Raw genomic sequence first — 22840 nt, 5'->3', positions numbered from 1 at the left:
GCGTGTCCTGCGAGGGGACCTCGTAATGAGGCGGTACGGGGTTAACGTCGCCGGCACCTTTACCGCCTCACTTATAATGAGGCCCATTGAGTTTCTGGGGGAAGGTGAGGAAAGGGAGAATGCCTCTGAGGAGGTGAATCTGAAAGTGAGATTTCTTGACAAGATCAGCGATGTGAGGTGAGAAGGAGAGAGAGGAGTCAAAGATGACACACAGGTTTTTTGCCTCACAAGAGGGGGAGCGGAAGGGCCGAAGGAGGGTGGCCAGGGAGTTGGAGGAAAGGAAGGGGCAGGATTCCCAATGAGAAGGATCTCAGTGTTACTGGCATTAAGGCAGAGATCATAAGAAGCACACTATGGGCCTCATTACAACCCAGGCGTTAAGGGGGTTAACGGCGCTGTAAAAGGTGTCAGTGCCGTTAAACCCTTAGTGCCTGATTACGTGGTCCCTTTGCGGGTTGCACTTTAACGCCTGCTTTTAGCCGCAAAGGGACCTAGGAGCTAATTGCGGCACCGTAATTTAAAGTGCCGTAATTAGCGCCTTCCCCATTCCCATTGAGCCTTATGGGGGCAAAAATGGGAATGGGGAAGGGCCCATGGTGAATGGGGAATTACCGCCCGCCAACCTTGGAATGGGGCGGTAATTCCCCCATTCACCATGGCGGAGTTGGTAATTTACCGGCGTCAACCATGGCGCTAATAGCGCCATGGTTAACGCCAGGGTCGTAATGAGGCCCTATGTCAGGAATGAGAGGGGAAGGAGAAGAGAGTAGGGAAGCTGTAAGGAGAGCTGTGCGTCGTCTCCATAGCACTGAAAGTGAGGAGAGAAGGTAGAGATCAGGTGGGCAAGAGGGGCAAGGTTAATATAAAGAAGTGTTGTGAGATTCGATTACCTTTCGGAAAGATTGGCCTACATGTGTTTTACTTGTTATGCATGACTTCTAATATCTGAATACAAAAGGCACTGGTGCGTTTGTTTGCGTGAATATGAGTGCTGAGTTGTGTGCGCATGCGTGAACAGTACGTGCCTGTGGGTTTGTGCATAACATTGCTGCACAGCATAGTACCATATTATGTACACCATGTGACTTGTTCTTTCAATATCATTGAACAATTCAGAGATGAGAATAGTTGTTGCCAATTAGCAGCGCTCGGATTGTCGGGAAACAGCAATGCGTGTCAGCAACCATTGCTGTGATATAATGCTCAACACAAACGAAGCTAAAACATGTTCTTGCGCTGCACAGTCCTAACTAAAATGCACACATTGTGGTTTTCGATGAGCACAACCAAGTCAGATTTCTTTTTTTTTTCTTTCTTAAACGTATCTCAAAAGTTATAGTTTAAGACAACAGAGGCTGCCAACTTCCTTCCCATTCTTGTGAGGACACGCTCATGATTCCCGGCAGTGTCAGGTGTACTCATTATAAAAAGAATATGCAGCCGGAACATTGGCACATCACACGAACACTCGGAAGAGCTTGATTTAATAGCCCGTTCCCGTTGCCAGGTTTGAACCCAGGTCACTTGCTGAAAGGGCTGTCATGAGCATCACGTAGAAAGGAAGAGCAGATGGAACCTGTGAAATAAAAAGCTCCTCTGCGAGGGTGTTTCTGATTTTTCCTTCCCTTTTTCTGTTTCCATGGGTGTTTGTGCGATTTCAGAACTTTCTGGCACCCTGCAGAGGGCTCCTCTGTTTTAAATTAATCAATTTTCTGGGTGAAACATGTCTATTGAGTTGTATTCTTTCAATTTGGATTCATATAAACAAAATGGTGTGAAAAAATGACTTTAAGTGCGAAGTCCTCTCTTAACAGAGGCACAAGTCATACGAAGACGTTTTTAGTTGTCTTACATTTTCTTGGACAAAACTTTTTAAAACTTTGTCAGCCCGCAACACTCAAACTGAACAAATGACTGACATTGTTTTCCTTTTATGTTCTCGGCTGCGAACAGATTCTCAGATTCTGTGCAAAGGCAGATTTTGGTGCCACGGGGTGGGAGTATCCATTGAACCCTCCATTGAAAAATGAGCGGACTTAAACTGTTTTGCGTTTTCCAACTAATATAGCAGCAGCAGCCACTGCACAAAGAGTGAGTTTTAAGGGGCATCATCTTGAGAATGTTTTCTTTTAAATAATCGGTTGAAATGGTGCATTTAACAGAACAGGCTTTGAATAAAAGTGAGTGAAAAGACATTCAATTTACAATTGGTTATACAGATGAACACATGGAAAACACCAATACATGATCACATCTGTACATTGAGTATTTTACAGCATTTTCATGAAACCTGTGTCCGCAATATATGCCAGCAGTGCAGCTGTGAAAGGATTTCATAATAGTGCCAACTAAAACATATGCCACCACTGACACTGTTAAGCACATATGTATTATGCAGGTGCCGTTAACTTTTTCCAGCATGGCCCCGTTAAACTCTTTTTCAGGATGATGCACACAATATATGCCACCACTACCACTGGAAAACATGTTAGAACGACTGTCCACACGATACATCAGCATGGCCTTGCAAAACACTTTTGCTTGCTGCCTGTGTATATGCCAGTATTGCCATGGCAAAATACTTCACAGGTGGTGTCCACAACATATGTCTCATTATATTGCAAATTACATTAATGGTGCATGGGGCCACAATAAACCCCTTATTGGCTCTGCAAATCATATGCTCTTGCAGAAGTTAAAATAGATGTCAGCATTGCCAGTTACCTAATCGTGCCCACAATATATGGCAGCACATGGTGCCTGTGTCCATAGCATATATCAACATGTATTTTTGTGCCCACATATCTGACAGTGTTGCTACTGTAAAAATGTTCTGGGTGGTGCTCAAAAGACATCCAAGCATGTCGCTGTAAAGGATAACCATTGCTTGGCTTCAAAATATATCCCATGGTGGGTCTGTAAATCACGTTTTCATACATACTGCCTTTGGAATATATGCTAGTATCTCTACTGGAAAACACGGTCATGATGGTGTACATCATATATGCCAGCCACTTTAAAGCACATTCATGGTGCCAGTTTGGGTCCCCTCCCCTGCCAAACACACAACAGATGAACACATCCCATTCCCACACACAGCCCCCAACACACACAAATACACAAATGAGACAAAAAGACACTCACACATACAAAAACTGGTGCCCATATGAATTGTCTCTGGCTCACACAGACACTCAGGGAGACTCTCACGGACTATTTCATCTATATTTACATTACATTCACAGCACACAGATAGTCAAACTGAAACTGCACCTTACCTTTATGATGGTGTCCTCAGTCAATCAAGTCTAGCTGTTCAAGTGGCAGATACAGCATGTATGTGGCACAATGGAGGGTAGACATGCTCGAAGGTGGATACCAAGAGGGGGAATCTGGCTGAGGACATCTGAGGGGAGAAGGCCACAGTATAAGGAAGCTTTGTGCTACAACTGGTGCCTGCATGCAGTCAGCTCAACTGCAGTGCATGTGTCATCATCCGATTGTGGCATGCCAAGTACGATTCACAGTTTGAGCTGAATAGATACATTCATGCAGGGCTCCATTCACTCTGGACTTTGCACTTGGGCATGTAGCAGATGGCAAGAGAAGGGATGTATAAGTGACGGGACCAATGCCATATTAATTGTCTATTGTGTTCCCCAACGCAATGAAGTGGATGCACAGTGACAGGAAGAGAGAACCGGGAGGTGGGTAATATATGGATCCCTTCTAGCTCCGCAACTACTGGGAAAGACATATGCATTGTGAGTTTTGACTGGCAGCGGTTTTAAGACAAGCTCCGAACAGTACCACTGTTCAACCTCACAAAATAGCATAGTTTACATCACTGGGCCACTCTTCAGAAAACTGGTTGATGTATATGTCACCAAGGCTTAGAAAGGCCCAAACATAAGGGTCTTCCCTGAGGTTTCTTTATAGAAAGAGACACATTGGAGCAGGGGAGGCCCTCATGGAACCAAAGTGCTTCTGTGGCAAGGCCCAGAAGCAAGGCTGTTCCCCAGAAACTATGGTGGGCTATAGGGAGCAAGAGGTTCTGGGGAGCCCTGGGCAGGGTCTGTTGAAGCATTGATTGCCAAGGGGACGAGGGCAGAGTCAAGAGAAACTGAAATTTGTGTGGAATTGAAGAAGAGAATCCAGAAAGAAGGTGCAGATAGCTTTGGGTTCTCTGATTGCAAGGATGGCGGCCATAAAGAGACTAGCTTAAAGAAAGCATGTGCGAGCAATCTTTGGAGACACTCGAACTGCGGGGCATTCAATAGCAGCTGCGGGGATATAAGAAGGAGGCGAGAAGCAGTATATTTACCCAAACAATCTGTTAATAAGGGATGGGCCATGTCATACAATCATTGTAGTGGCAAACAAGCCAGTTCCAATTTCAAGTGGTCTGAGAAATGTAGCCAGTGTAATATCATCTAGCAGGACATGTGTGGTCCCTTTTGCAGATGCCAGCAACAAGTCTACTGGTTGTATTCTGTGTCCTTTGGTATTTATTAATGGAGCCACGAGGGAGCCCAGCAATAATAGCAAGAGCTCACCAAAGTGCCAAGTACAGTGGCCTGATGGTGTAAAAAAGCAGAGGTAACACTTTCTTAAAAGGTTTAAGATGACAAAGCCTATTGCCGACAACCATATTCATCTGAGGTGTTAGGGAGATGGCAATGTTAAAGGTCACAAAGAGGTTCATCACCTAAGTGCTAAGAGGGCAGCGGTGCCGAATGATCGGATATAAATACAAATTCTGCAACAATTATCTTTTTCCATTATCAAACAGAATCATCCCAACTTAACTGAAGATCATGGCCGCTATTACAGGCCATAATCCACCCTAGCAATGGGATAGTGGTTTAAGGTTACCCTCGTTCTCCCGAATCTCAACATATACCAGATTATCATCTGCATATGATTGTAACATAACAATAAACTCTACTTATCTGGCAGAAGGGAGGGATCAGGTAAATGCAAAGAGAACAGAAGAGAGTAAAGATCCCGAAAGGAGCCCCAAGTAACTAAGGAGGAGAAGTAACAAAAAGCACCCTGACTCTTTCAGGAAAAATAAGTAGGAAAAAAAGTATGTAAGGGATGTAGCACATGATTTAGTCTACTGGTGCATACTGTATAGATGACAGCAGAAGGATCCAACAATACAACTGAGCACTCCGTTGCCTCAAACCACAACCCAAAACCACAAACGGGATGCCTCTGTGCCATGTCCAGGCTGAAAACCAGACTGCACCAGTCATGAATGAAAATTCAAGACATTGTTGTAGGTTTCCAGGTCGGCAGTAGGGTTATTTACTTCTGGTATGCCAAAGTGACACAGAGAGCAGACTAATAACCCATAGGTCTGTCTATATGTGCTGGGAACTTCTTTCGGCTATCTCTGAAGTGCTGCTTTGAAAAACTTGCTGAATAATTACAGTTTGTCTAAGGAGGAAGCAAAACTAGAAAGACAGTGGCAATATTTCCCCGAATAGATGTGCCTGTGGTCTCGTGTGCTCAGAAAACAGAACATCATGCGTACTGCTTATTTTATCATAAATACAGAGAATGTTGCATTATCATCACACATAAACATGAATAGCTCAACCAGTGCTTTTTTTCAGTCAGAGGATCTGTTTGTACATGCAAAAACTACTGGTGTCTAAAAAAAGACCTTGCACAGTCATGGCATCTGAAAGCTGAGCCAGGGAGGACAAAAATTCAGGTCTCCACAGTCCCCCCTTTGATGCCAGTAGGTGCCACCTTAAACCACAATACTACAGTCAGAGAAGAGTTCCATGTTGGCTCCCAAGATCTATGAAGAACATGAACAGCCACAAGGATGTTAGTCAAAGGATGATAACTACAGCATAACCCCAACAAACATTGCACTTGCATATCCAATAGTCTGTATGCTTTCTCTAAATAAGCGGCATCGCTATCTTTCATTTCCTTATAAACATTCAAAAGAATTGTTTTTGAGAGAAAGCTTCAGGTATTTTGTTTGTACACTAGATGAAGTAATTGATTAAAGCAATAATAACAACAGTAACAACAATTATTACAACACATATCAGCACAAGATTTCAGTAAACCGGATGGATATAGATAATTCCTGTGCATCGGATGGGGCGTAAGCAATATTTCTAATATGTTCAGCATGATCATTTACTATATCTTGGCTGTCTGGAATTTATTTGCAACATTCTTCCTTGATTAGCCCTTGTACAGCGTGGGAAATATCTAAAGCCATTCTATTCAGAAGAACCATCTATTCTATTCGGCAAAACCATTTTTGATACCTCGTTTTACTCTTTTGTCAGTACGTCTGGCCTAAAGACTCAATAGGTAATCATTATTTCTCTTTGTTTATCCTATTTCTGAAAGGGATGTTTCTTCTTCGATAGCCTCTTCTAATCCTACTGCTTCACTCTGCCTACCAAATTATATTTTATGTTTCATGCCTACTTGTGAACCTACATGTTTCAATTCATGTAAACCTTTAGCACCTAAATTATAAACTTGTTTGTCTTTTGATATTCGTTAATTCTCTAATTCAGCCCAATTCAAGACATTAATTAAGTTAATTCTAACTTAAAGTTTTCTGTCATATGAGTTATCGTTATGGGTCATGTTCTTTGTCACTTATTATTGTTGTACAGTTAAATTATTTGCACTGTGCTATGGATAAAGTCGCTGTTATCAATAAATATAAACATTCTAAAACATCAGCCGTGTTATTTACCGTAGGTTTGACTACAGCATGCAAGCTAATTAGAGCTGTTGCCAAGCCTGTAGTACCATACCAAGGAAATAATGTATCCCAATACTGGTCTGTATCTGTTAGAGATTTTTTGGGGTCTACTTTGTCTTGTGTATCTTCTATGTCCCTGGCATTTCTGATGTGGCCAGGGGGAAGGTCTTTGCAAACAGTAGCAGTAGGGATGACATGGCTAATGCTGCATTTTCCCAACCAGTTACATTGCAGGGTCTTGGAGGCTATCTTCTCAGATATCCAATATAAGCCAACTGCTCTAATGTTTGGTACTGTGGTAGGTAGGTCACTAGCAGGATATGGGTTTAGAGGCCACTCATAATCATATAGGCATTGCCCAAAGTACACATTGTTGCAGACCTATTGAGGAGGTCACCATTTTCGTACATGCACCAAGTAACACCATCAAGAGCAAAATCCCTCAACAATAAAATGAACTGCTTAATCTCCATCCCCCAACCCAAGGTGCCCAGTGAAAGAAAGCAAGACAGGCCGGTGGGTACTTCAGCACAGCAACTATGTAGTACACAGGAGCTTCTTCTCTTACCTCTGAGATCAAATGTCAGACAACTGCTGATAGTTGGAATAACCACATAGGTTGTAGCATGGCAGTCTTTGTCTTGAACAGAGCACTGTCCTTGTTGTCTTAAAAGGAATAGCGTTGGAATTCAAGGGCTCAAACCCTCTCGTCAGGTGAGATGTATGTATTCACAAATGGAAGCCTTTCCAGCCGACTTGAGTATCAGTCGTTAACAGGACCTCATAAGGTCCAGACCAGCATGGTTGCATGCTTAGGCTGGCTCTGTTCCACCATGACTCAATTGCCAGGCTGGAGGTCTTTACATGGGCCGTTGGGTGGTTACAGGAATGATTCAGATGCCACTGTATGGAGAGACTTGACAGCAGGCTTTAATTTCTTACATAATCTAAGGATTAGGCCAGAATTCATGTTCAAATCTTGTTTGGTGGTTGCGATGGAGCTGTGGATGGGAATATCACAGGTCTGCCCATAAGTAGTTTGTGGGGGAGTGGCAATGCTTCAGTTGGGTGGGAGGCCAATGTGTAGCATCCAACACTGTCTGATTGCTGGGCATAGGCACAGTGAAGTTGTGTTCAGGTCATGGCAAATGTAAGTGACAATTTGACCTGTAATCTGCCTCCTGGCCCCTTATTACTATAAATAATCAATTGGAGTCCACATCAAGGGATACATTATTTTAGCATTTTCTTAGTGACAGTTATTGATTTGCAGTTTGACATGGGAATGCTTCAAACCACCCAGTAAACATGAGTACAAGGATGCACAACACAAAAGCCATACCATGATTCGGCACATATAGTACATGAATGCCTTCAGACAAAATGCATGCATGTGTATTGGCAACCAATTCAGTTAACTGTGCAGAGTGAATGTGCAGCAAGTAATTCAACAACTGAAGAATGTGTAGAACCTGCCAGAAATATTCCTTAGAAAAATTGTAGGCAATAGCCTTCCACAAAGTGAATGGAATCAGGGTTTTGGAGAAATACATCTTTTGGGTTAATGTGGGGTTTGGTATTGAGGACGGAAACGGCAAGACAATAATGGTCAACATTCTGGGATTGGGGAGGAGAGAGCTAAAGTTGAATACAGAGCAGCATGCAACAGAAATGTGGGGTGCAGGCAATACACGTTTTTCATACTTAGTGAGATGAGCGTTAGATATGTTCTGAGTTTTGCCTTCTAACAGGAGAGCAGAGACAGGGTACAGCCTAGAGTGAGTAAATGAGTCTCCTTAAACTAGTGGTTCATGTTTTTCAACTAACATAGCAGCATCAGCTACTGCAAATAAACAAGAGGGGAAGCTCAATGCCACTGGCCCAAGCCAGACACTGAAATATGCTAAAGGTCTTTGGAGATCACAATGCATTTTGTGAGCACAGCTAAAGTGAAAGAGTTGCATTCATCCCAATAGAGACTGAAGGGTTTCTCGCAATTTGGGAAACCAAGGGTTGAGCAGAGGCAAAAGCTTTTTTAATGGTAGAAAATGTAGAGTCACCCTTTGGGGATCACCGAACACAAAGGGCCTCATTACACGGTAGGCGGTAAGGGTTTACTGGTACCGGTAAGGGCACCGGTACCGGTTAACCCTTACCGCCTTACTACGAGTTCCCTTTGCGGGACCCGACCTTAACGACTGGTTTTACCAGCCGTTAAAGTAGGATGCCGCAAAGGGACCTCGGTGCTAATTATGGTACCACAATTTGCGGTACCGTAATTAGCGCCTTCACCATTCCCATTATGCCCTATGGGGGAAAAATGGGAATGGGGAAGTACCTTGGTGAATGGGGAATTACCGCCCCCGCTCACCTTAGAGTAGGGCGGTAATTCCACCATGGCCGACATGGTAAAATACTGGCGGCAACCATGGCGCTAATAGCGCCATGGTTACCGCCTACCGTGTAATGAGGCCCAATATCTATTGATTGCAGAAAACAGGAAGGCTGATGTAAGAATACATTTGTATTTTAGTGTGCAATTTAAGCATTAGCAGGATAGGTGAAATACAGGCAGATGTGTGATTGCGTTCACTGTATGATATTTCATGCTCCCTATAATGGAAACATTTTGAAAAGTTTCAATTTAACTTTTTTAGCAATGTGACCATGCAAAGCTAGTGCAGTGAGAATCGTAGGAGTGACCATTTTTCAACTTTGCGAGAAGGGGATGCATGAAAAAATCATCCACACATTTGGTAACCATGGAGCCATGAGTGACTTTAACCAAGTCTAGATCTTCTTAAGGTTTTGAAAGAAAATGTTGGGTTGTTCCGTGTTTCCAACAGGAAGTCTTGGCCTGGCCATTTGCAGACTGCAAAAGGAAAAGAAAAATTGTGTATCTAGATGAATAGGAATGCTAAATAAACTGAGCACAAGTTAACACCAGTGAGAAGTGTAGCAGACAAAAATACATGCCGGAAGGAATGGTGGTACTGTTAGTGACCACTTCGAAAATTGACAGCACAGCAGCATCAATGACACATAGATATTGCATAAAGTGAAATCAATATTTGCCAGAATCCTTAACATATAGAATAGGGGTGTTTTATAGACTCTTAGCATGGACATAAATAACTTCGTTTTGGAGAGACTCAATAGCCAACTTGAGACCTTCTTATGCTTGTTTGGAAATGTTGGAAATTTCCTCCACTCCAAACCAGTACCATATCCAACATTACCACAAGGCATACATGCCCCATGCATTAACACTTGGGTCCCCAACGAAATCCAGTGGATCTCCAAAATTAGGAATAACTGGAATGTCCTTACTAAATAATGCTGATCCTCCCTGTTACTTCGTGCAGTATTAATATTTAAGTTTGGTAGTATTTTCAGTGGAAATTATATGATATGACATGATATAAGTCATTTATAATGCTCCTGTATACAAGTGTTTCTAGACGTGACAAGACAAGGGGGGGGCCGAGTTAGGACAAAACAAACGATCATACTAGACCTTGTGTCATTAAGATTGTGTGAGTGCAAAACAACACAAAGTGCAGGTGGAGGGAGAAGGGGAACCTGCTAGGGTGAGGGAAGGGGAAGTGTCATCAGGGCAGCAATGCTTTGAGAACGAGCAGGCAGGGAAGCACAGCTCTGTGTAAGAACAAGGATGCAGGTGACTGTAGGGTTACAGTTACAGCCCCTAAGTGCACGGTAGGCCAGAGGCAGTGCAGGCGAACCTGGTCATGGATGGAGTCTGGTACCCAGTGAGACTCTGAGGGTAGCCAGGCAACCAGTCAGTGCAGCAGCCAGGAAGGTCAGCAGGGGAGAGAGAGAAAGCAGAGGCAAAATGGAAAGTCTTGAGATTTTTCTGGAACTTCAGGTGGACTGGCTCAAATTTGAGAGGGGCAGTGAGGCCATTCCAGATGGAGGTACCTGTAGAGGAGAGAGGTCTACCTCCCACTCTCTGCCTGGAGAAGCATCTGACCTTAAGAGAGTTGGAGGTGGCTAAGCGAATGGATGGAGAAGAAAGGTGTTTGGGAAGAGAGAGTTGGATGTAGTGTGAGCCCCCAGCCCCAGAACGCATTGGGGATGATGCAGAGGGTCTTGAACTTGATCCTTGCAGCCACCGGGAGCCAGTGGAGGCATTTGAGGCCTGAATAGATACAGTCCCTGGGCTTGAGGCCAAGGACAAGTCTTGCAGTCCTGTTCTGGATTAGTTGCAGAGGGCAGAGAGTAGAAAAAGGCAATTAAGAAAGAAGCTGTTGCAGTAGTTCATCCTAGAGAGACCCCAGGCTCTTGAGATAGTGAGCTGAAAGTGAGAAAATGAAGAATACCTCTGAGGAGGTGCAGCTGGTAGTGTTCCTTCTTGCCAAGTGGCGTGATGTGAGGAGAGAAGGAGAGAGTGGAGTCAAAGATGGGTCCAAGGAGGTGGCCAGAGTGAAAGAGGAAAAGCAGGAGCAGGGGTCCCAATGAGAAGGCTCACAGTCTTACTGGAATTAGGGCAGAGGTCGTTGGAGGCGCACCAATCCTGAATCGTGGATAGACAATCAGGAATGAGCATGTGAGCTGAGTATCATCCCCATAACACTGAAAGTTACAGGAGAAGGTAGAGATCAGGTGGGCCAAAGGGGCCAAGTAATTGAAGAGGGGTAACATAATGAAACATAGAAGGGCACTCCTTTCAACTCCTCATACTTAAGTGATGTTGTTGAGTGATACTTAGTGTTCATGTAATCCAATTGTCAACTACTTCTGGTGCAATGGGGTATTGTCTCCTTGACCTTGGAGAACAGACTCAAACAAAATAACCATAAAACCTATTGTTATCAACAGGCAAACCATATGCACTCTATTGGTGTTTAAAGCCTCCTATATTTTAATACATTTTAATAATACATACAATCAGTCTACACAAAGTTTTTATGTTGAACACTTCTCTTCTACTTCTGTCTTTCCCTCACAGATCTCTTATCGTTGTACAGATCAAAGACACTGCACAACAATTTTCAAATGTTCCTAAAACAATTTTTACTAGAAACTCAAAAACACATGTAAAGCAACATTTAAAGAAATGTAGAAAACATTACAATCAGTTGTCATAGTTCCAATTTCACCATAAACAACACACTTTTAACCAGGTTTGTATAAACCAATGGTTTCTCATCAAACTGATATTCGCTTATATTTGTACATTAAACCAACACGTTTTTTTCCTTGATACAGTTATGTGACCCATTCAGATCTTTGTCAGAGTTCTAACATTCAGCTTATGGCCTACGCATTTCGGATGTTAAATCCTTCATCAGGGCATGTTCAACACTGATGTTCAATTGTTGCTACCATTCTGTTTCATCTGTATTTCAAATTATCTGCAATTAATGACAGTAGCCACTGTTAGTCTAAATTCTAAATAGTTTTTCTTTCAGACCTTATTTCTTTAATTGTTACCTAAAAGACTGACCTTCAAGGATTCTTGTTTTTTGGGAAGTGTAATATTCAATTCTGCAATCCCAGTTCAAAATTCTCTTTTCCTTTTCACAATCCTGTATTGCCTACATAAAACCAATAAAAGAAATCATCATCACATAAGGGAATTAATCTCAATGGGCCTTCATGAATTATGCAAAGTATATCTACCTGGACGTGGTTATATCAATGTCCAGTCTGTGGAGTTCCACTTTCGATGCGCAAACTTAGAATTGGATCGTAGCACTAATCCCAAGTTTCATGATACAGGAACAACCTGTAAATCATAGATAATATTCCTTAGGATATGGGATAGATCTGCGTTGTAATATACTAATGCATTAGATCTCACTTATATTTGATGTTAAGATATATCAGATGTTCACTTTCCATCCCTGGAGTGGCACTGTATGAGTACACGCCGCATATTCCTTCCCCTCCCGTAAACAACAGCGATTCGAGAATAAACTCGATAGCAATTCTAACACCGCATTGTGCATGTAAGATGTGCCTCGAGGGTGCTTACCTGATGCCAGGTTCTCACAGTCACACATCCCCGTTCCAAACTGGACAGTCCAAACTGTCCCATCTCTAATCACTCTCAGTTATGCTACGCATTGCCATGGATGCCACACTCATGCGCACACTGGTCCATTACTCGGCCGACCGGCCATCTTTCTTGGGGAATCGTAAAATCCTTACCTTTGTGCCTCAATTGGTGTTAGGTTGCTCTGTCCGGACATGCGTATCCATATAACACAAGATGGCCGGGTGGCTAGAGTAGACAGTCACCAAGGATGTCCTCTGGCCCCCACCTCTCGCAAAGATTTGGAAGTCTTATTCTCATAAGGCGCTTGGTTCTCAGTCCTACCTAAATACCTGTTGTTCTTCCAGTGGCAGCTAGTGAATGAACCCTAATCACGACAGTAATTCTTGACCTACCAAATCCCCTTAACTGGAAGTCTTATTCATTTTCATGCCTCACACTATAGGTGTATAAACATTTTCTGAGCCAGATGTTAAGGTTCTGCTCATCTTACGAAACAAACAATGCCATGCATGTTCTGCTCAAATAGTTGAAACCCCTCACTGGTATACCAATATTGGTAAAGCATCAGAAGTTAAACCATCAAGTAAAACCATGAAGTTGCTGTCTGTGCTGCATGCAGGCTCCCATTCTGGTCATAGGTAGTGATCTTAACCACCTATTATACTGCATATGCTATTGTATCATACTCTGGTCACTCCATCATTGGGGGTTACCACACTGCCAATCCTCACTGCCAGTCTTTAACGATAGCTCACATTCTCAATATACCCAACCATTCAACCCATACATGTAAGGATGATGTTTCCAATGTTAAATGCCCATTACTATATCAATGAAGCTATTGTAATTCACTAAATCACAGCAAAAAACATCAGATCAAATTCACAGTTCAATCCCCTAGGTGAGAGGGAGTCCAAACTTTCAATCCAAGTTATTTCCTTCTGTAACAATTTCTTGTTGATATCTTCCCGTCTGTTACCGACTTTCACTTGTTCAGGAATTACACATCTCATTTGCGCAACATTATGCCTGGCTTCCAAGTAGTGGGCAGCGACTGGTGATTTTAGATTCTTTGTCCTTATACTCGACTTATGTTCTGTCCATGGGATTTTTACCTTGCGTTTCGTAATCCCCACGTAAAATAAACCGCACGGACATTTTAGTGCATGCACAACATTGTTCAAATCACATGTACATGACTGATTGAGTTTGATCACTTTTCCAGAATATGGGTGTTTGTCCTCATTCCCCTTGATGACGTTGTCACAGTGCTGACAGTTTAGACATGGCGTTGTGCCCTTACATTTCAGTATTGGTGTATCCTTTTTGTCTATCAATTACGCTCTCACTAATGTGTTCCGAAGTGTTTGACCATTATGATATGTAAAGGCCGGTGCCTCTGGTAGTACTCTTTCAAGTATTGGATACATCTCAAGTAGTGGCCAATTCTTCTTCATTACCTTCTTAATTTTCCCACTTTCTAACGATTGAGTTTAAACATATACCAATGTTTTGTCTTCCTTCTTTTGTTTTGAGTAGTGATTCCCTTGGCATTTTGCTACTTTCTCTGCTATTTGATTGATTTGTTCTTCTTTATAACCTCTTTGCATAAACCTCTCCTTGAATGTTGTTGCTTGTCTATCATATTCCTCTTCTTCTGAAATGTTCCTCCAGTACCACATGAATTGGCTGATCGGGACACTATCATTCGTCCTTTTTGGATGGAAACCATCAATAGGCTATTCTTATCAGCAGGTTTTGTAAAAATCCAGGTATGTAGCTCTGTTTCACTGCTGTAAGTTTCTACATCGAGATAATGTATCTTGAACTTACTGTATTAAGAGGTAAGTTTAATCCACGGATGCATTATATTCATCATCTTGAAAAATTCCTTCAATTCGCTCTCTGGTCCATTCCATATACCAAAAATAAAATCTATGTATCTTACATACATAGTGAGATTCCTCAACCATCTATCGGACTTAAGAACAAGTTCTGTTTCCAAAGACAACATGAAAGTGTTAGCATAGCATGGATTCATCGCTGTCCCCATGCTAGTACCCGACATCTGCAGGAAGTAATCATCTTTAAATCTGAAAAGGGTATTCATCAATATCAGTTTCAACAGTTTCAATACAATATGAAAACGTTATCATTACCACACGTTCCTGCTTGCAACAAGAGCCACTCCCTGGCATCAAGTCCTGCTACATGTGTGATGTTCGTATAAAGTGATGTAATGTCCATCATGAACAATATATCATGACTCATGTGAAACTTGGTACTAGCTAGCTCCGACAAAATAATCACTGGTATCTCTGATGTACGTGGAGCTATTCTGGATCTGTGGTTCAATCAGCTCATCCACGTATTTCACTAGGGGCTCTAAAACGCTACCCATTACCGCTATGATGGGTCTTCCAGGTGGATTTCTAAGGCTCTTATGGATTTTTGGTAAGATATAAAATACTGGCATGGTCGGATGTGTTGTCTCCAATAATCTTCTCGTCTTCTCCATTATGTAGTTGTTAATTTCTCCCTCATCTAGTACTTCTTTAATCAACTACCGTACCTTTTCCGTTGGATCAAAGGATATTTCATGGTAAGTTTCTCTGTCACTCAATTGTCTTTCTAGTTCAGCTATATGGTCCTCCTTGTTTAACACCACCAGTGATCCACCCTTGTCTGCGGTTTTGATTATTACGTCCTTATTGTTCAACAATTTCTTCAATGTCAGATGTTCAATTCTAGAGAAGTTTGTGTGTGTTTTTTTGGGTAAACCAGAGTTTCCTGGTCCCAAGTAGACATTAGGGCCAAGTAGACCAAGTAGAAATTGAAGAGCCAGGGTGAGAGGTTAGAGCCCTGGAAAAACCACATAAGGAGGGAGAGGTGGTGGAGAGAAAGAACCCAAGATGGACCTGGGAGGTCCAGTCCAGGAGGAAGGATGTTAACCACTCCAGTGCTTGATCTTGAAACACTTGTGAATAGGCGCGTTATAAATGCCATATCATATATCATATCATATCATATATCATATCATATCATATCTGTGATGCCCATGTTTTCACAGAGTCAATTGATCAGGATGGCCTGATTGACTGTCAAAAGCAGAGGAACGATCAAGATGGATGTGGACAGAAGGAAGGCTTGAGTCAAGATTGGTGAGCAGATCTTCACGGGTGTTCAGGAGAGCAGTTTGCATGCCTTTTGCTGCTCTGAAGCCACACCGATGGTCATGGAGACAACCAATAAATTCAGTGTGGAGATAAGGCTGGGAGAGGACCAGCTTTTACAGGAGTTTGACCAGGAAAGGAGTGATAGAGATTGTGTGATAGTTTGCCGGACAGGTAGGATCGGCAGGAAGCTTTTCAAGGAAGTGTACAAGGGTGTGCTTGAGGAGAGAGGGGGAAGTTCCAATGGCAAAAGAGGGATTGCAGAAATCGGCTAAGGCTGCAGCTAGGGTGTCAATGTGGTCCTTGATGGTTCTGGAGGAGCAGGGGTGCACCTGTTTGGATGACACTGTCATAGAGCAGACTTGTCTAGAAACATTGTCAGGTGTAGTTGGAGAGAAGGATGAGAAAGGAGAAAGGGGAAAGGGGAGAAAGGGGGAGGAGAAAATATTCCCTACTATAATAAAATAATAATAAAACAATGGATACTGAAAGTACTCACTCCCCACAATACCAATAAAATTCAGAATAAAGGACACATCCCAGTATGGAATTAGACCATGAGAGATGATTGCGAGTTGTCAAAGATTTATATAAAATTCAGCATCCAGAGAACTCTGCTGCCTCGAGAGCACTCTGGCAAACAATACAATACCATGTGTTTTTAAAAAGGTTACAGCATCATCAGTGATTATTTCTATACAGCCAGTAATTTACAATATCATTGGTTTGAAGGGAGGTGCATACATAGTTCTTTAGGGGCTGGCTCCACGGGATTGGCCGATGACTTGATGGGAGGTTGAGATCATGTGATTCAGCTGGGCCGGTCCGTGCGAGGTGAAGGTTGGGCCAGGTCGGAGCGGTAGCTGGACCTCACTAGCTAATCTATACACTTATTCTGGACATGTAATGAACAATGAGAATCAATACACCTTTCAATAAATCTTAGAGGCTTATAAATTGTACATACGTAACTGCATCATCTCACATTGGGTCATTCATAAGGTGAAGGGTGTGGGGGTCTGCCTTCTGTGATAACCTGGGGACTGGGCTGGTCTGGCACCTCAGGGCGAGGCGGGGAGTGGAGTGACATATGTTAGTTTAGGACAGGATATACTGTGACAGGGGTCTCAGTTTATTGGAGGCACTCTGGGGTGGTCAGCACAGTGGGGGCACCCTTCTGTTACATCAAGAGAATACCTTAGGAGGGCACAGGGTTACACAAGTTGTAATTTTCCACCAGAGAGGGAGAGGGGTGCAGGAGCAGGTTTGTGGAGATGGATGAGCTACAAGTCATGGTTCAGACCGGTTCACACACAGGACAGTGATCTCAGAGCAAGAATGATATGATACATAGTTTTAATTGTATCCGTTAGCTTCATTGCATCTGTGAGGAAAGGACTTGGGCCGCGCAGAAAAGGTGGGGGCGGTTGGTGCTCCCTGGGCGTCGCGCTCAGAGGGAAGAAGAGACTTTGTATCGCAGAATCACCGCCTAGTCCAAAGATGGAGTCGAGGGCACACAAAATGGAGTCCAAGTATGTCTTGCAGTAGCCCCACCGCTGCTCCAGCCGAGGTCTTATTCCGCATGACAGCAGAAGGGCGATGGAGGCGTCCCCCACTAGTGCAAGATCAAGAGGTTGATTTCGCATAGAATGTATGGGGGGAGCTAATTCACCCCTTCCTTCCTTACATTCCCCTCTTTCGTTACATGTAAAGTAACAAACCCATTTTTATTACTATTTGCATTCCGGTAATACTCTGCCTCCATTACCGCCTCATCCCAAGCCGGTGTCCCTTTTATTGGCATCCAGGCCCTGCATACCTCTCGTAAACTCTGGGCCCTTCTAGCATACCCATCAGGGGTGCAGGTCATGTATATTCCCCCATCTCTATCCAGATACACCCATACCTCCTTGTACCATTGTAACTCCCTTGGTTCCTTTATTGTAATATGATAAAGATTGTCCATCCTGTTCCCGGGATAACAATATAGTGCTGTCATATGATATTTGGAGGGACCAGACTCTCCTGTCTGTATTTGTCCATCGTTCATTGTTTGTACCTATTGTTACCATCATCATAGTGGATCTAGGCATTGATTTTGCACAACATCGAACCCCTACCTCACACACACAAAAAAATATTAACAGGAAAACGATAAGTGGGACAAAAATGTTCATCATCTTACTGACCAGGACGGTATCCAGTTGAAAATGTCATCGAACCAGTTGCTGGGGGTGATGCCTCCTTCTTTTCACATTCTTTCACCTAAGTTGTGCACCGCCAAGATCACATGGGACAGGGTCCCATTGTCTGCATCCGCAGAAGGTACAAATTTACAGCATGCACTCCCGATTTTGTGGCAAACACTGCCATCCAATGCTGTGAGTAGGTCTAGGACGTACCGGTTTTGCATGGTCATCCACCACAGGGTGCGAAGTTCCCCTTTAATCACATTGAAGCCCCCTTCTGTGGCGTTGGCTAGCTGGATCAATTCCCAGTGCACAATCTGCAGCCATTTTGCGTTTGTTGGTGCCTAGAGTCCCGGCAGTAGGAGTGAAGCCAAGAATGTTTCTGTGCAATTAAAGAGTTTGTACTGATCCAGAATCTCTGCCAGGAGGTCTGATGATTTGCTGGAAATGCTGGAAATATAATGTGATGATCTTCGCTTGCGGGAAACTTTGTCCTGTAACTCATCTTCAGTCAGGATGTTGTACGTGGAGGGCTCTTTGGTTGCTGGCTGGGGTGCCGGTGATGTTTCGATTGGCACTTTCCCCCCTTGGACATGGCTCTCTGGAATCAGCATTAAGGCTGATTGTAGCGTTGCCATGGCACAGGTACCTCTCTATGATGGCGGGAGGTGTAGGTATACTTGTTTGCCACACACCCAGTAAGTGTCCATCAAGGCCGCTGTTCCTTTTTTCACGTCTGGGAGGATGATTGTCTTGTTGCAGTGTTTGTTGGAGCCCATTCGTACTTTCCTTTCGCCGTGAAAACAAAGTTAATGCTGGATCTCTTTTGCATCTTGATCGGCTTTCCGAGTGCTGTCACCCACGTTAGTTTGGCAGTGTTGGGACCATGTGGCAGTGCGTGTTTGTTGGACCCATTGAAAGTTCTCTTCTGTCAGTCCTCGCAATGCTTCAGCTTTACATGTGATTGTCTCGGCTTGCCATTTATTTTCTGTGAACATTGTCCCTTTGATGATAAAAAATTGTTTATTCAAACATATCACTCCTTGAGGCTTGCTTGTGCTTTTTTTTTCATTTTGCAGCATTTGTACTGTTACAGTGTGCCTGGAAGGTACTTCGAATTCTGCTAAATACTAGTTGAATTAGACACTGGGCATCCAACATGGGTGTTTCTTGGGGAATAAGAACTTTGGGTGTGCCAGAGGCATGGGGTATGAGAGAGCAAACGTAACAGCTCTCATTTGTTGCTTGTTTAGCTGTGGTATTCATGTCTGAATACCATTTATTGGACTAATCCGTGTGGCGGGGGTCTTCATTTTCATCTAATCCCAGACCATGGTATGCATCATAACCCTTTCATTCCACCCCCTTTTTCCACCTCTTATTCCCCCCTTGGCCGTTGTGTAACTTTTTAAACTTTTTATTTCTATAGAAAAAATGTGTGTCCATATTTCATGATTCTGTTCACCCCCACTCTGCAAGGATTGTGACACAGGATACATTTGGGTATCTGGGACATAGGGCCTCATTACGGCCCTGGCGCTAAGTGAAAAATGATGGCGGTAAATGGTTACCGTCATCGCTTTCCGCCAGGTCCGATCATGACCCGTGACCGTTAACTACAATGCCATTAGCGGCATCGTAGTTAACGCCACCGCTAACTGCGCTAAGGGTGCGCACACGCGACCGGCCACACCGTACTTAGCGCCATGGCGGAAAGGTACGCAAATGCCGACCCAAGTGGACATGCACCTAACGCCATCACCCAGCCCGTTAAGAACCTTACCGCCATGGTGCTAATTACGCCATCACGAACCAACCGTAAAGGGCCATGTAAAGTGAATGCAGCTGCCACAGGTGCACAGAAACAGCACAGGTGAAGGAAATACAGACTCAGGAAGTACAAAAAGAGCACACCCCACCCCTTCCCACACCCAGTCACACTCCTCAATGATACCAATACGACTAGCAATGTTGGGGCTGGAGGACCTGATAGCAATGCAAGTGCTACTACAACAACAACAACAACAACAACAGGCTGCACAGAGGGCAAGGCAGGCCCAGCAAGCCCCACCAGCACAGCCAGTGCCACCACGCAGGCAGCCCCCAATCCCACGCATCAGAGCCAATCCATTCAACCTCACTGCTGAGCAGATCCACACCCTGTACCGTATGGACCGGGACACCATCACCGCCATCGTAGACATGATACACAACGACATTGTCAGCATGATAGAAACTCCAACCGCCATCCCCCCCTACTGAAGGTAGTGTCTGTACTCCACTTCCTGGCCACAGGCACCTACCAGCACACAGTGGGGCACTTGCATGGCATTTCACAACCATTATTCTCACGAACACTCATCCAAGTGCTCGATGCCCACCTCAAGCACACAGACAACCACATCTTATTACCACGGACTGCCCAGGACATTGCAAACACCAAAGTGGATTTCCATGCACTAGCCGGCATACCCAGTTGCATTGGTGCCATCGACTGCACCCATGTGGAATTGGTGGTTCCATGTGCCATGGAGGTACCGTACCGCAACCGGAAACAGTTCCACTCAATCAACGTGCAAATGGTCTGTGACTCCAACAAGATCATCACACATTGTTGTGCCCGATTCCCCGGATCAACCCATGATTCTATGGTCCTGAGGAACAGCACAATACCACGCTACATGGAGCGACATGCAGGCCCAAGATCCTGGCTACTCGGTGAGTCCAATGTCATGGAAGTGGGCAGGTGAATGACGCACCGATGCATACTCCACCTGGCTGAAAGGGGGGGGGATTATGCATACTCCACCTGGCTGAAATCGGGGGGGAATGATGCATACGCCACCTGGCTGAAAGGGGGGGGGGATGATGCATACTCCACCTGGCTGATAGGGGGGGAATGATGCATACTCCACCTGGCTGAAAGGGGGGGATGATGCATACTCCACCTGGCTGAAAGGGGGGGGAATGATGCATACTCCACCTGGCTGAAAGGGGGGGGAATGATGCATACTCCACCTGGCTGAAAGGGGGAATGATGCATACTCCACCTGGCTGAAAGGGGGGGGGTGATGCATACTCCACCTGGCTGATAGGGGGGGGAATGATGCATACTCCACCTGGCTGTGAGTAACACAGAGAACGGAGACAGAGGATGGGCACTCACAATGCACTCAACCCCTCTGCATACATTGGGTGATGGCATGCAAAACAGGCCATGGGAGCCATGAGCATATACTGGTTGCATTGTGTGAATCAATTAGTGCATGTAGAAGTGAGCCAAAGTAACAGTTGGATGCAAGCCATGTTGGCACATCATGTTCTTGATCAGACGACATGACTGACACATACATTCTCGCCTACATACAGGTGATGCAGGCTATACCCTGAAGAGGTGGCTCCTTACACCAGTCCGGAACCCGCAGAACCAGCACGAGGAGGACTTCAACCGTGCACATACACGTACTCGTGTGGTCATAGAGCAGACATTCGGCCTATTGAAGGCACGGTTCCGAAGCCTCAGCAGGTCTGGTGGGGCACTCCTGTACCACCATGAGAAGGTGGCAAAGATCATCATGGCATGTGTCATGCTACACAATATGTGCGTCAGACGGAATGTGCCCCTGCCCCCTGACGCAGGACTGCAACCACCTGACGATGAGGATGAGGAGGGTGCCGATGGGGCAGCACCCCATGGAGGAGGCGACGCACAGGAGGGGCGTGCAATGCGCCAAAGTATCATCGACCTCTGCTTCTAGCACACACGGCTGGTGTGAATCACATGGAGACTGCACTTGGGGCACTGTGTATCTCTGGGACATGCACACTGTGGACTGTACACCAATAAAGCACACATATGCAATGAAAATGTCCACATATTTCATTTTGGGGAAGAAAAAAGTGTATTCAAACTATGAAACGTCGTGACACACCCCCTCCCGCCTCCCCCCTGAACACCCCAACACACCCCCTCCCCCCTCCCCCTGAACACCCCAACACACTCCCTCCCCCCTCCCCCCTGAACACCCCAACACACCCCCTCCCCCCTCCACCCTGGAATCCCTACAAAGGTGCGGTAGTGTCTGTGCAGCAGGGTGTGCAGTAGTCCTGCTCGACTGTCAAGCCACTAATGTGGATCCCCTCCCCTGGCCCCCGGGGCACCCCTGCCCGTGCTGCGTAGATTGCGCCCTGATCTGCGGATGGGGCTGCTCTGTGCCGAGCTGGCTGATGAGGACGGTCCGGCCTGCACATCTGGACGCATGTCCCTGATGGTCTGGGCAAGTTCTGTGAGGACATTGCGCACAGCCGCGAGTTCCGTGCATATGTCCTTTGTGGAGGACTCTATGGCAGCTGTGACTCGGTCTGCCAAACTCTCCATGCCATCCCTTGGCACCCCACACTGTGCAACATGTTCGTTGAGGAGGGCGGATAGCTGCTGCTGGCGGGTAACTATATCCTCAAGTGTCTGCTGGTTCCGCTGTCCATTGCCCAGTGGCATTTGCATATCCATTGGGCTGCTCACCTCAGGCTGGGGGGATGGGGTGGCTGGCCAATCCTCGGCCTCCGACTGCCCCTGTGTGGCATCCGCCTGCAGGGGGCTTAGGGATGTGCAGGGGGAATGTGGCTGGGCAGTGGGCCTTCCCTCATTGATGACCTCGATGCTGCCTGCCTCACTGTCGGAGGTTGCCGCTATGGCAGCGAT

At 44.9% G+C, this 22840-nt stretch overlaps 1 protein-coding gene and 1 long non-coding RNA gene across 2 annotated transcripts in view; one reads left to right on the top strand and one right to left on the bottom strand.

Moving 5' to 3' along the window:
- The window catches only part of LOC138480876 (uncharacterized), a 324714-nt gene extending 321248 nt beyond the window's left edge, over positions 1 to 3466 (bottom strand). The window contains exon 1 of the long non-coding RNA XR_011274153.1: positions 3279 to 3466. This is a non-coding gene — a long non-coding RNA (uncharacterized lncRNA). The remainder of the gene's footprint in view (positions 1 to 3278) is intronic.
- Positions 1 to 22840, top strand: part of SH2D1A (SH2 domain containing 1A) — a 642540-nt gene that overhangs the window by 514225 nt on the left and 105475 nt on the right. The window lies entirely within an intron of this gene.

The sequence above is a fragment of the Ambystoma mexicanum genome, chromosome 5p, assembly GCF_040938575.1.
Source record: "Ambystoma mexicanum isolate Mex_15411 chromosome 5p, UKY_AmexF1_1, whole genome shotgun sequence".
NCBI classification, from domain to species: Eukaryota; Metazoa; Chordata; class Amphibia; order Caudata; family Ambystomatidae; genus Ambystoma; species Ambystoma mexicanum.
The sequence above is the reverse complement of the archived record's forward strand: the minus strand, read 5'-3'. Positions and strand labels throughout refer to the sequence as shown.